Source organism: Myxine glutinosa, chromosome 3 (assembly GCF_964187855.1).
Source record: "Myxine glutinosa chromosome 3, kmMyxGlut1.1, whole genome shotgun sequence".
NCBI lineage: Eukaryota > Metazoa > Chordata > Myxini > Myxiniformes > Myxinidae > Myxine > Myxine glutinosa.
In genome coordinates this window covers 36,105,885-36,119,792 of record NC_136263.1, presented here as the reverse complement: position 1 = coordinate 36,119,792, position 13,908 = coordinate 36,105,885, and the positions used below count along the sequence as shown (strand labels likewise).

At 44.6% G+C, this 13,908-nt stretch overlaps 1 protein-coding gene across 1 annotated transcript in view; it reads right to left on the bottom strand.

Annotated features, from left to right (window-relative positions):
• The window catches only part of AACS (acetoacetyl-CoA synthetase), a 71,020-nt gene that overhangs the window by 46,448 nt on the left and 10,664 nt on the right, over positions 1-13,908 (bottom strand). The window lies entirely within an intron of this gene.

The following is a 13,908-nucleotide window of genomic DNA, read 5'->3' as shown; positions in this document are numbered from 1 at the left end:
TTCACATTGTTATCGGTAAAAACCCAATCTTGATGTTTTATATATTAGAAAAGTGACATACAACAAAGTTCAGAAGATGAAGCAGGTTTTCAGGTTTTAATACTTAATACTAGCAATGGAGGTACCGCTGATAGCAGGTATTGAGAAAACGGTATTTATGATGCAGCATCTCAAAAGACAGCAAGACAACAAGCATCCTGTCACGAAGCTATCATTGGTGGTCTGTGCACATTGTATGTTCAATTCAGTTATTAGAATGCAAGATGCCGAAGCACAAGGTGTGTTGCTCTTACATTGTCGGCAGATTGGTGGACCCTCCACGGCTCTAGCTCCCTCGCCACTCCAACTATCCCCAACGACTTCAGGATGCACACATTCTTCCATAACACCGTCCTAATAAAACTTCCAAAATTCAGGCAGCCAGCACACCTCCACTCTTTAGTTTATTGCGTCTGCTGTATGTAGAACCACCTTCCAGAGGCTGTGCTGTCCCACTCATCCCTCCATCCAAGCAGGAAGTACACCAACATCTCATAGTGATCTCCCATCCTTACCCACATTATTTATTACCCCCTCGTCCCAGTCATTAATTCCTTTGTTTATTGTATACAACTGTTGCCCCGCTGCCCGTCTATTAGTTCATACCTTCCGTCATTTTGCTCCTCAATGAGCCTCAATCATACTACAGTACGCATGTATAAATTGAAAAGTGTCTGTGTTTGTTTAATTTCTATGCACTCCTGAACCCTTGGATGGAATTTGAAAACTAGTCATTGTGCTCTGGGTGTGCCCTGGAAGGTTTGAGGTTATAATTTTTTTTCGTCGTTCCCGGGATTCCGGATGGAAGGATGACACAACTTTTCTTTATGCAAATGAGTATCGTGTAGCACCACCTGGTGGTAGTGGGTCTCTGGATGAAACTGCTGGATTAAACTACAAGTCACGATCAGTTTAAGTCGTATCAGTTTACGTATTGCCATTTTAACATTGTTGGCAAATAGGGAACATTATTATCACTTTAAGTCGTCAATCAGTTTTACGTCGTCAATGACAAAGAATATATTATGAGAATATGGAGAAAACAATTGATTATGGATAAAAGCCAATGCCAGCCCCGCCGGAGGAGACAATAGCCAGGAAGTGACACTAAGGAGGCAGGAACGTCCTGTGGGAGGAAGGATTCTGTTAAACAGATGATGTCCAGTTTATTGGCCTCGGCTAGGATTGAAAGATCTGTCAGCTTGGAGCGGAAAACTCGGATGTTTGAGGTCCACACAGCAGTTAGGGTCAAGGGAGGAGGAGCTGCTGATAGGGCGTAATAATGTGGAAAGGAGCAATGAGAGTAAGGCTGTAGCTGCAGTGTCATTTATGAAAGGACTGGAGAGGAGCAAGACAGGAATAGGCAAACAATTTCATGTTCCGATGACAAGGCTGCACGATGATCCTGTTCCATGCTCTAGCCAACCAATAGAAGACATACCGTGGCATAGAACACTATTCAGGCTGCTCCTTGAGTCTCCTCCATACAATGATGTGGTCACTTCCACCTCTTCATCTCCATAACTCCAACACTTGCCTCTCCACTTGCTTTAACTCACTCAAGCCACATCGCCCCCCACATAAACGTGAGCAAATATACCAGATGTAAATACTTATATTTATGTACTTATGAAATAATAATTACCTATTACATATCTTGTTTTATGTAATATATAATTGTATTTGTGTAAAAATACAGGTAGTGGACAAAAAAAATGGAAGCACCTGGGTAAATGACGGACATCAAGGATATTGAAAGCAACGGCTTTCACACAGGTGTGGCCCATGTGTTAATTAAGCAAATAACATCCCAGCATGCTTAGGGCATGCATAAAAATGCTGCACAGGCCTGGTTGCCTATTAATTATGGCTAGCATGGCTGCATGGCTGCAAGAGGATACCTCAGTGACTTTGAAAGAGAGGCGATTGTTGGGGCGCGTTTGGCAGGAGCTTCAGTGACAAAAACAGCTCAACTAGCTGACGTTTCATGAGCAACGGTGTCGAAGGCGATGTCGACATGGAACTCCGAGGGAAAGACATAATCAGCAAAGGGCAACAGTGGACGGAAGCGCATACTCCAGGATCGTGATATCCATGTATTGCTTTGAAGTGCAAAGCAAAGCAGGTGAGCAGCTGGAGTCCAATTGAGTGTAAATTTCAACCTGGGGCATGAGCAGGCAATTTCACCAAAAACGGTCTGCCTAGAACTCCAGAGTGGGATACCATAGTCGGGTTGCAGTGCCAAAACCACTCATCACACCTGGCAATGCACGTTTGCAAGCCCGGTGGTGTAGAGAGCACAGGTAATCGACTTCAGAATAGTGGAGAAATGTGATATGGTCAGATGAATCATCCTCCAACATGTTCTCGAAAAATGGACGAGTGCACCTGTGGCACCAACCTAAAGAATTCTACAACCCCGAGTGCTTGGTTCCAACATTGAAGGGTTCTGGCGGTTCTGTGATGTTGTGGGGCGCTTTTTCCTGCAATGGTTTGAGGACAGTTATTCCCCTAGAAGACAAGGTCAATACCAATCACTACTTAATGACTTAACTTAATGGTATTGAGTAATCATCTTCATCCCGTGTTGCAGCATTTATTTCCTGCCGGAAGGGGTATCTTCCAGGATGACAATGCCCCCATCCACAGAGCACGTGTGGTCGTCCAATGGTTTGATGAACATGGCACTGATGTTATCCATATCTCATGGCCCTCTCAGTTACCAGATCTTATAGTCTAGTAGGAAGACTAGGTCCCCCTGCACCCCCCGGAGATATACTTCTAATCAGTGTTTCTAGATTGGAAAAAATGTGTAGAAAATGACTAGCTATGGCCCCAAGCTGAAAAGATGTCCCACATACCATTTTTATGCAAATTACTGCTGCCATTATCAAAAAAACGATTTTTGACATATCTCAGCCAATATTGCAGATAATTGAAAAATGAAGGTGTCTAGACCCATGTTTTGAAGGGCATAGATCATGATAGAACTATTCATAACATGATTACATGTGTCTATGGTATACTAGTATGCTAATTAGTGCTTTATTTACAAAATAATCACAGTTTTACGAAATAATAGACTCATATTAAGGTCCGTCTACACAGACGTTAACACAAAGTGATCTGTGATCATGTGATAGGCGGAGCGGGCGCGGGAGAGGGCATCTTTGTAGTGTTGTAGGTGGTCCTTGTAGGCTTGGGAGTGAACTGTGAGACCCGTTTTATTGCAGAGTCTTTCAAGTTGGCGAGCACGAGTTTTCATCAGGCGGAGTTCAGGGGTAAACCAGGGAGCAGAATGGGTGAAAGAAACTGTTTTGGTTTTTACAGGCGCAAGCTGGTCAAGGCAGGAGGAGAGAGTGTGGTTGTAGTAGTCAGTGAGGTCGGAAGGGGTGTGGAGGTCAATGAAGGGAGAAGTGGACATTTTTTCAGAGAGGGTGGATGAGAATGAGGTAGGTGAAAGGTTGGTGGATAGGCGTGCAGTAGTCGACTGTTGATTTGCTGGGTGGGGGAGAACCAGTTGCAGAGGTGAAACCCCCTAGCCCAGGCACAGGCTGCAGGCCACAGCTTCCGATGTATCTGATGAAGAGCCAGATGTAGTACTCTTGCATCGTAGTGGCATAGACTGTGTCATTCTCTGCTGGCGGTGTGAATGATGAGCCTTCAGGGAACTTCGGGCCAACGCGAGTAAAGTGCAAGGGTGGGAGAGTTTTTGGTGTGTCGACCTTCAGGCTACGCTGTTGTGACCTATTGATGGTAGGTAGCATTCGGTCCTTGCTGCTCTCGAACCCGGGCTTGACCTCCTGCACCATGATTCCTCCAGCACTGTTTACAATGTTGCTGCCGTGCACACTGGTAGTGGTTTTATTCAAGTTGTCCCACTCACAGTGGAATACAAGGTTGCCCTCTCCTGTCACAATTTGTGGTGTACGATAAGTTGAGACTTCATCCAGGACCTTGGCGAGAGCAGTTTCCAACTCCAAGGCGAAATCGTAGCTCTCAGAGTGTCCAAGCCTGTGTAGTATTGTGGTGAGCTGTTTGCTTCGGAACAGGTGCCTTACAGTCACACAGAGGAGAATGTGCTTTGGTAACTTCCATTTTCCATCTGACACTGCACGGCACAGATCTTGTCCAATGGAGAAGACCAGACGCTTCACCTTTTCTGTCTCGATGCCCTCCTTGCCAGTCATTAGCACGCTGAGAAAGCGGACAAGGTCTGGAGGTAGGATGTCTTCAGGATTGAGCTCCATGTCTTCAGCTGTTGGTGGCCATGGTTGGTCTTTACACTCTCTGAAAGCCTGTAGAATACCCTGGCGAAGTTGGAGGGCAACATTTTGGTTCTTGTTTGTGCTTCCGAGTGTGAATGCTCGTGCGAGAGCATTGGAAACTGTTATGTTTGAGCTGTGCACAAGCCAGAAAGAAATGACATCACATTTGTCATGATCAACCTTCGTGAAGTGGATATGCTCCTTGATTGGGTCATTCTGTAGGCGTTTCAGTAGTTTCTCTGACCGATAATTTGAGTTCTCATATCCATTCAGTTTCAGTTCCTCGACATAGAGCAAGCGCAAGGAAGAAAGCTGTAGAACTTTATTCTGCTGGATGACCTGGGTTTGAATGTGTTCCAGTACTGAGTTGAATGCCTTTTCATGGGCGGCTGACATGCAAGCCTGCTCCTTTGGTGCTTCGGCTCTGTGAATCGCACGCTCATAGTTGTAGAATGCTGTGCGGAAAGCTTTAAAACATGACGGATGGTGTTTGGCCTCACATGCAAAGAGGTCTTTGTTTTTCACCTTTCGATGGAGTCGATAGAGACCCATTTTCTCAGCCCGTGTTTCGATTTGCTCCCATGCATTTTCTTTGTTTTTAAAGGATGGGAAGGTTGTAGGCCTCTCAGTATTGCGATGAGCATCTTTGGTCTCAACTTTCTCACAAAATATACACTCTGGCGGGAAGATGGGTTCAGCAGAACCTCCTGGTTTACGAGGAGAGTGATGCCATGATGAGGTTGATGGCCCTGGTTCTGTATCATCTCCCAGACGATGAAAGTGGCGGACAAAGTGCTTATAACACTTGCTGTGATATCCTACTCTTTCTAGGTCATCAGGAAGAGTTGCCGGGATCTGATCACATACTGATTGCATACGACATGGGGAGTCATGCGGTTGGTTGAGACGTCTATCCCGGATCTTTTGAAGCAGTTGCAGTTTTTCTGAAGCAGATCCTTTAATTTTACGGAGGGGCGTGAAATCCCCATGATCAGACATGGATGGTACATGAAGGATGCATGTAGGAGGAGAGCTTTGGGCTGCAGGTTCTACACTCCGTTTTCTTTTGGGCATGCTTGCTGTCGATGTCTACCATCACTGTTAAATGACAAATAAGAAATCACGAATGATGTTAAAAGTGCCTGTGAAAGGAGGCTCTGAGTTTTCAGTGAGGTAACAGAGGTTCTGAGTCATGTTCTACACTAGGGTACTTTTTAGCTGACTAAACCATGTTTAGTGGCATCAAAAGTGCTAATAGCTAAAACATCTAAATTCTTCCACACTAACGTTAGCTATCTAGGCCAATGAAACATTGTGCTAAGTTACTGTAGCTAGCTCAGCTGTCGTGCCTCTTTCTGGTTCAATTCATATACAGAAGTCAACAGATATGTCTCATGTTTGGCATTAACAAAAGTTTAAGTTACACCGACATTAGGAACATACTGTACATAGATGAGGCTAGCTTTAACGTTAGCTAACATGGTGCTAGCTGGCTCAGCTGTTATTCTGCCTGTTTATGATTTCATGCAGAAACTGAAGTCAAGAGTGTGAGTAACATTATAGTTAGCATCTTACCTGGCTAGATTGGAGGATGAATACCAAGAACAACACACAGATGGAATGGAAGACTGAACTTTCAACTGAGGTATTCAATAACATCAACGTTACCAATTGATACGAGCGCGCGACATTACCAATTGATACGAGCGCGCGAGCGCGCATGTTACATGGATGGAAATGTAAAATGGCAGCTATAGCAGCACTAATTTGGATCTCTAGTCTGTCATTTCTGCACTGTGATTGGATAACATAAAAAAATATGTTTGGGAGTTAACAGCAGGAGTTGGTAGATTTTACGTGGGCTGGGTGAGAAACCTTTAAATAAGCAAGTGAAAATCTCTCGCAATACAAAGTCAATGGTGGGAAGAAAAGTTGAGTGGTACCAATGTTACTGCCAATGTCCCGCCCCTATGCAAGACTCAGGAGCATCTTGTTGACATTTAACCTTGAAAATACCTGGGTTTAGACCCCTTATGTACCATGTTAAGTTATCTGCAGTATTAACGTATCCTTATCATTTGTAAAACTGATTATTTTGTAATTACAGCATTAATATGCATACTAGTATACCATAGACACATGTAATCATGTTATGAATAGTTCTATCATGATCTATGCCCTTCAAAACATGGGTCTAGACACCTTCATTTTTCAATTATCTGCAATATTGGCTGAGATATGTCAAAAATCGTTTTTTTGATAATGGCAGCAGTAATTTGCATAAAAATGGTATGTGGGACATTTTCTCAGCTTGGGGCCATAGCTAGTCATTTTCTACACATTTTTTCCAATCTAGAAACACTGATTAGAAGTATATCTCCGGGGGGTGCAGGGGGACCTAGTCTTCCTACTAGACTATTATGGGATATTCTATAACAACGCCTGAGACAGCGTTTTCTACCTCTATCAAGCAGGTGAGAATTGATTGACTTTCTCGTGGGAGAAAGGTGCCACATCTCTCCTGTAGAATTTGAGACACTGGTGGACTCTATGCCACGGAGCATACGGGCCGTATTGGCCGCACATGGTAGCCAAATGCCCTATTAAATGACTTTACATTGGTGTTTACATTTATTTTGACCACTGCCTGTATCTTCAACTTACTTTCCTCTATTATTTAGCATTATTATTCCTCATTAAATTGCAACATCCAACATGTTCATCACATCATAGGGCTGCAACACGGGATGAATAGCCCTGGTGTTGGGCTAGCGGCTAGGGTGCCAGCTTAGGATCCTAGGATCCTGGGTTCGAATCCCGGTCGATCGCTGAATTAACGCCAGGGGGGTTGACAACCTGTCATCCTTCCGAGGTCGGCTAATTGAGTACCAGTTCACTGGTAATTCCCTGCTCGTCGTAAAAAGGCGACAAAAAGGGTTGGCGGCAGGAAGGGCATCCGGCCGTAAAACATTGCTTCAAAAAGGGGACCGAAAAACAACAACAACCACGGTCCCTGAGAAAGGCCAACCCCCGCTTGCGGGGAAAAATGGCCTCTAAAGGTTTTTTAATTTTTTATTTTTTGTACAATTTGTGATTTATTAAGACTTTAAGACTTTACATGTGGAGAATTGGAGTGTTGGAATGTATCTCCTGTATTGCAGTTAATCCTTATGAGAAATAGCTTCTGAATATAAATAGCTTATGAGAAATAGTATTAATTTTTTTTTACCACCGAGAACCTTCTCGTGCACACCCAGAGTACAACCGGCAGTTTTTGACTCCTGGTAATGATCAGTTCAAGTCATATTAGTTGAAGACGTATTTTCCAGGAACGTAATCCCGACTTAAACTGATCATTACCAGGAGTGAAAAACTGCCGGTTGTACTCGGGGTGTGCACGGGAAGGTTCTCAGTGGTAAAAAAGGAATACTCCTGAAAGTTGCAACTGCCACGTCGAAAATGTTTTTACATTAAGAGAAGTGCTTGTGTGTTTGATTCTATGCATTCCAAACCCTTGACGGAACGAGTTGAAAACTGGTGTTTTTACGTAGTAAAAAAAACCCCTTAGCCCCAAGGTTCTGGGTGGAGGACCAATTTCTCTCTATGTAAATATTTATGGCATAGCACTGCTTCAGTGAGATAACAAGTATAACAAGTTTAACTAAAATTCACCAATCAATCTGAGGGAATTCACTTGTCAGTAATCATTGCTGAATTAACTCACCCATAATTCTGGGTGAATTAAGCCGTCCATAAATCTGGGTGAACTAAGCCGTCCATAACTCTGGGTGAACTAAGCCGTCCATAACTCCGGGTGAACTGACCCGTGCATACCTCTGGGTGAACTGACCCGTCCATAACTCCGGGTGAACTGACCCGTCCATAACTCCGGGTGAACTGACCCATGCATAACTCTGGGTGAACTGACCCGTGCATAACTCTGGGTGAACTGACCCGTGCATAACTCTGGGTGAACTGACCCGTGCATAACTCGGTGAACTGACCCGTGCATAACTCTGGGTGAACTGACCCGTGCATACCTCTGGGTGAACTGACCCATGCATAACTCTGGGTGAACTGACCCGTGCATACCTCTGGGTGAATTGACCCGCCCATAACTCTGGGTGAATTGACCCGCACATAACTCTGGGTGAATTGACCCGCACATAACTGGGTGAATTGACCCGCACATAACTCTGGGTGAATTGACCCGCACATAACTCTGGGTGAATTGACCCGCACATAACTCTGGGTGAATTGACCCACACATAACTCTGGGTGCATTAACCTGTTCGTAAAGCAGTATTTAAAATTTAAAATCACAGACCACTTCTACTGAACGTCCGCAAATGTCATCTGGCCTTAGGCTCAATTGGGAATGCAAGATGCCGAAGCAATGACATTGAAGCACAAGGTGTGTTGTTCTGACACAGCAGGCAGGTTGGTTGACTCTCTGCTCTTTACCATCTCTCCACTGGTCTAGCTCTCTCTGTTCTCTCATCGCTCCGACGCTCACCATCAACTTCAGGATGCACACATTCTTCCAGTAACACCCTTCTGGTTAAACATCTACATTTCAGGCTGCCAGCACATCTACACTCTTTTGTTTCTTACTTATATTGTATATAGAAGGTTTGTATCACATTGCCCAGCATTTTAAAGATGGATTACTACTCGAAAACATTAACATATACATGAGCAAATGTGTGAGTAAATGTGTGAGTAAATGTGTGAATAAATGTGCGAATAAATGTGTGAATATATATGAATGAATGAATGATTGTTTTAAGGCCATTTCCCGCGCTAGAGCAGGGGTTAGCCTTGCGGGCCCCATGACAATCATGGTTCCCTGTTTGAGGCAATGTTTTTTATGGCCGGTTGCCCTTCCTGGCGCCAACCCTTAGTCGCCTCTTACGATGCGCAGGGATACGGTGTACCTATTCTAAACCGGGGTACACACCGGGATCATTCATCCCAGCAAGCTGGTACTCAATTTGCCGACCTCGGAAGGATGACAGGCTGAGTCAACCCCCCTGGTGTTAATTTAGCGATCGACCGGGATTCGAACCCAGGATCCTAGGATCCCAAGCCGGCACCCTAACCGCTAAGCCAACACCAGGCTAATCACCAGGTGTGAATAAATGTGTGAATGAATGTGTGAATGAATGTGTGAATGAATGTGTGAATGAATGTGTGAATGAATGTGTGAATGAATGTGTGAATGAATGTGTGAATGAATGTGTAAATAAATGTGTGAATAAATGTGTGAATGAATGTGTGAATGAATGTGTGAATGAATGTGTGAATGAATGTGTGAATGAATGTGTGAATGAATGTGTGAATGAATGTGTGAATGAATGTGCAAATAAATGTATAAATAAATGTATAAACAAATATGTGAATAAATGTGTTAATACATGTGTGAATAAATGTGTAAATAAATGTGTGAATAAACGTGTAAATAAATGCATATCAGTGGAAGTGTGATTCCACACATAGATTTTTTTTTTTTTTTTTGTATACAAGATCGAGGCTCGTGAAAGAGCGAACATTAATCACACAGAAAGACAAACAGACACACAAAACAAATAACATCGGGAGCGGTAGACAAGATGGGGAGAGAGGGGGAAGGACACAAACACAACATTTGAGAGCAGGGACCGAGAGACATGGAGACATCGAGAGAACTGTGGGAGGGAGAGGGCTTTGGGGGGAAGGCATGGGAAGGGGGGGACTATATTAATATCTTATATAGATACTTAATCTTAATATACTTATAGACTTAATATAGATAGATATAGATAGACCTTAATATAGATCGCTCATTCTCAGATATAATGCAATCTCTATATACTGTATACGTGATACTGCAGTTAAAAGCTCTATCCAGATTGTTTTTCATAAGACGAAATTGGAACAAAGTTGTCTAATTTAACCATAACATATTCTGTGCATAATCTGTTATGGTTAAATAACTACTGCACGGAATCACAGGCACCCTTTTCAAGAAAATCTACATAAACTGAGAGTGGAAGAAAACGAAGCAATCACTTCCGATAATAATTGCTCGATGTACGAACCAACAGCACAGGCCTCTCCAAGCTGGTTGCTGGACATTTTAATCCACAGACACATCCATTCAGACATATAGACTCCGGTATCTTTCTCCATTTGAGAACAATAGACAGTTACAAGCATAAAGAACCAAGCTACATTTTCAGCGTTCTTACTTCACCAAGACCTGTCTCTTACAACTTTGAAATCATATACCTCTCGCCAAGAGCGTCGAGAGCCAGCCTGAGGCAAACAACCTCGGAGCAATCACCCGACTCTTTCTCTCTTTTATAACTTAAGGAACTTTCTTTCATGAAAAAACAAAAATCTTTTTTAAAACAAATGGTCACTTTTATTTATCTGTATGATCAAAAATAGAGATAGCGGGACGTTTAGACCGATCGAGTCAATTCGCACCCTCGACTGTTGAACACTATTTCTCCATAAGATTATAATCTATCTATAATTCCAGTAATCTCTGTCTGTACGTTTGTACGTTTGTACGTTTGTACGTTTGTCTGTGACCGCTGTTTCTCGACAACCACGGGTCCGATATACTTTTAACTTGCCAGGTATATTGCTGGGGACCCGAGGATGTGCCTTTTCAAGGTTTCATATTAATCGGACAATTACTTACCGAGCTATGTCCAAAAAACGATTCAACCAATCAGAGAGCAGCGAACGATCGCGTGTGCCGAACGTGGCGGGCACACTCTGCCTCGGATGGCACATTTGACAGCGTATTCATTTATTTCACGTTTGCAAACTATGTTGGCGCTATGTTGGCGTTAAACGATGTTTTAAAACTAATAAAAACGAATTTGCGATTCATTCGCTTTCCTGCGCGTTTGTGTACGCGATGGCGATTTCTTTACCAAACTCCGGAAGCCGTTCGCTTTGGACCGAACCATTTCATGTAAATAGAGGGGGGGGATTGTCACCACTCGCAAGCCGTTCGCTTTGGACCAAACCATTTCATGTAAATAGAGGGGGGGGGGGATATAATTTTAGATATAGATATAGTACGGGCATGCCCTAGTAATAATAATAATACATTTATTTTATATAGCACTTTTCAAGAAGCCCAAAGGCGCTTTGACAGAGTACAAAAAACAAGTGCAAAAAGACAAAAATCAACAGGTAAATAATCAAAGCAAAAGGAAGGAGAAGGAGAAGAGATAGTCAGGGGTTAAATGCTGTGGGTTAAATGTTAAATGCAGTGTTGAACAGGTGGGTCTTGAGTGATGTTTTGAATGTGGTGAGTGAGGAGGAGTCTCTGATGGTGTGAGGTAGTGAGTTCCAGAGGGTGGGAGCAGCGATGGAGAAGGCCCTGTCCCCCCAGGATCTGAATTTGGTCCGGATGGGGGGGGGGGGGGGGGTCAGTAGGTTGGTACCAGCAGAGCGGAGGTTGCAGGTGGGAGTGTGCCTGGAGAGGAGGTCAGCCAGGTAGGATGGGGCCAGGTTATGGAGGGCGTTGTAGGTCAAGAGGAGGATTTTGTACTAGATTCTCTGGGGGATGGGGAGCCAGTGAAGCTTGTAAAGGACGAGGGTGATGTGGTCACGGGTCCGGGAATGGGTGAGTAGACGGGCAGCGGAGTTCTGAATGTATTGGAGTTTATTGGTGATTATTGAGGGTGAACCATAGAGGAGGCTGTTGCAGTAGTCCAGACGGGAGGTGATGAAGGCGTGGATGAGGGTTTCTGCAGCCGTGGAGGAGAGGGATGGACGGAGACAGGCGATGTTTTTCAGGTGAAAGAAGGCTGTCTTTGTGATCTGTTTAGTGTATTTGTCGAAGGAGAGGGTTAGGTCAAAGATGATGCCAAGATTCCGGATGTGAGGGGAGGTGGAACTGGGAAACCGTCGATGTTGAGGGCAAAGTTATGGGTGGATTTGGTGAGCGTTTTTGGGCCAATGATGATTATTTCAGATTTATCATAGTTAAGTTTGAGGAAGTTGATTTGAAGCCAGGATTTTATTTCAGTGATGCAGTTTGTCAGGATAGAGTGGGTGGCGGTGGAGATGGACTTGGTGGAGATGAAAAGCTGGATGTCATCGGCGAAGCAGTGGAATTGGAGACCATGACGGCGGATTAAGTGACCAAAGGGGGACAGGTACAGGATGAAGAGGAGGGGGCCAAGAACTGAACCTTGGGGGACACCTTGGGGGAGGGGAGCAGTGGGGGATTTGCAGTTATTGATGGAGATGAACTGGCGTCTGTCAGAGAGGTATGATTTGATCCAAGAGAGGGCAGTGCCGGTAATGTGAAAGGTGGTTTCAAGTCGGGTGAGGAGGATGGTGTGATTGATGGTGTCAAAGGCGGCGCTGAGGTCGAGGAGGATGAGAATGTTGAGGTTGCCAGCGTCAGAGGAGAGGAGAAGGTCGTTGGTGATTTTGAGGAGAGCAGTTTCAGTACTGTGGTTGGAGCGGAATCCGGATTGGAATGTTTCATACAGGTTATTGGCAGAGAGGGGATGTTTGAGTTGAGTGGCTACAGCGCGTTCCAAAACTTTTGACAGAAAGGGTAGGTTGGAGATGGGTCTGAAGTTATTTAGGGTGTCAGGGTTGAGTCCAGGTTTTTTCAGAATGGGGGTAACAGCAGCAATTTTGAGGGATGGTGGGACGATGCCTGTAGACAGGGAGGAGTTTATTGTTGCAGTGATAAGTGGAGAGAGAGCAGGAAGGGAGGCCTTGACAAAGCTGGAGGGGATGGGGTCAAGAGTGCAGGTGGCAGTTTTCATTCCTATGAAGAGTTCAGAGAGGTCAGTAGGGGAGACTGGGGAGAATTGAGACAGGGGTTGGCAGGATAAGGGGGGGCAGGTGGTTTGAGGGGGAGCGGGTGTGGTGGTGGTTAAGCTGTTGTAGATGTTGTCAATTTTGCTTTGGAAGAATGAAAGGAAGGAGATGCAGTTGTCTACTGTGAATGACTGGGTGGTGGTGTTCAGGGGGCTGAGGAGTTTGTTTATTGTAGAGAAGAGTGCTTTTGGGTTTCCGGAGCCAGAGTGGATAATTTGAGAGTAGTAGGCGGAGCGGGCGCGGGAGAGGGCATCTTTGTAGTGTTGTAGGTGGTCCTTGTAGGCTTGGGAGTGAATTGTGAGACCTGTTTTATTGCGGAGTCTTTCAAGTTGGCGAGCACGAGTTTTCATCAGGCAGAGTTCAGGGGTAAACCAGGGAGCAGAATGGGTGAAAGAAACTGTTTTGGTTTTTATAGGCGCAAGCTGGTCAAGGCAGGAGGAGAGAGTGTGGTTGTAGTAGTCAGTGAGGTCAGAAGGGGTGTGGAGGTCAACGAAGGGAGAAGTGGACATTTTTTCAGAGAGGGTGGATAAGAATGAGGGAGGTGAAAGAGCGTTTAGCTTACGGAAGTTGATAGTGCGATAATGCCTTGGTGCTGGGGTGGGGATGTTGATGGTCATAGTGATGGCTAAGTGGTCAGAGAGGGTGAGGTCGGAGCCAGAGAGATGGTGCAAAATTAATCCAGTAGAGCAGACAAGGTCCAGAATGTGACCACGGTTATGGGTAGGAAAGTTGACATATTGAGTGAGGTTAAAGC